Consider the following 606-nt stretch of genomic DNA (forward strand, 5'->3'; position numbering starts at 1 on the left):
ACACACACACACACACACACACACTTCTACATCCAACAGTCTCTACAAAGCGTTTTAAAGGGGCCACATCTGGGCCATCGTTTTACTCATGTTTCATTCAGGAACCATTCTGTATGTCAGTGCTGTGCATGCATACGGTTTTCATTAATAACTGGTTAAACAGCAATCCAGGTCATTAGTTGACATCAGTGATGCATGGGTCTGCTTAGGATCCACCCTGTTTCTATTCATTTACCTGCAAACAACCCACCATTTCAAACCTGCTTCTTTAAAAATATCACTTCCTTTGAAAACCTTTGAACTTCACATGTAAAACCACAGTTTTGAGGCGATACCAAAAGGTGACGTGAGAAAGAATCGTCACTAATCACTGCGTCATCATTGCTAGCGAAAGACAGGGCAGGGGGTGTCCTGAACAAACCTGCCGTGTTTACCAGTAAATACTTTATGCAGTGTATTCTTTATTTTTTTTGCTGCCTTCAGCTTTTAATTTTGTCTTCTGGCTGTGGCAACAGCCACATGCCAAGAATCAAAAACAGCACACTTTCGACGTTCTACGTGTGTGTCGCATTAGGTCACGGCAGTTTCCTGCTATGACGACCAGCC

General features: G+C 42.9%; 1 protein-coding gene across 2 annotated transcripts in view; it reads left to right on the top strand.

The window, feature by feature from the left end:
- sapcd2 (suppressor APC domain containing 2) overlaps positions 1-606 on the top strand; it is a 13,836-nt gene that overhangs the window by 4,657 nt on the left and 8,573 nt on the right. The gene's annotated exons all lie outside the window — the stretch shown is intronic.

Source organism: Etheostoma spectabile, chromosome 16 (assembly GCF_008692095.1).
Source record: "Etheostoma spectabile isolate EspeVRDwgs_2016 chromosome 16, UIUC_Espe_1.0, whole genome shotgun sequence".
Classification (NCBI taxonomy): domain Eukaryota; kingdom Metazoa; phylum Chordata; class Actinopteri; order Perciformes; family Percidae; genus Etheostoma; species Etheostoma spectabile.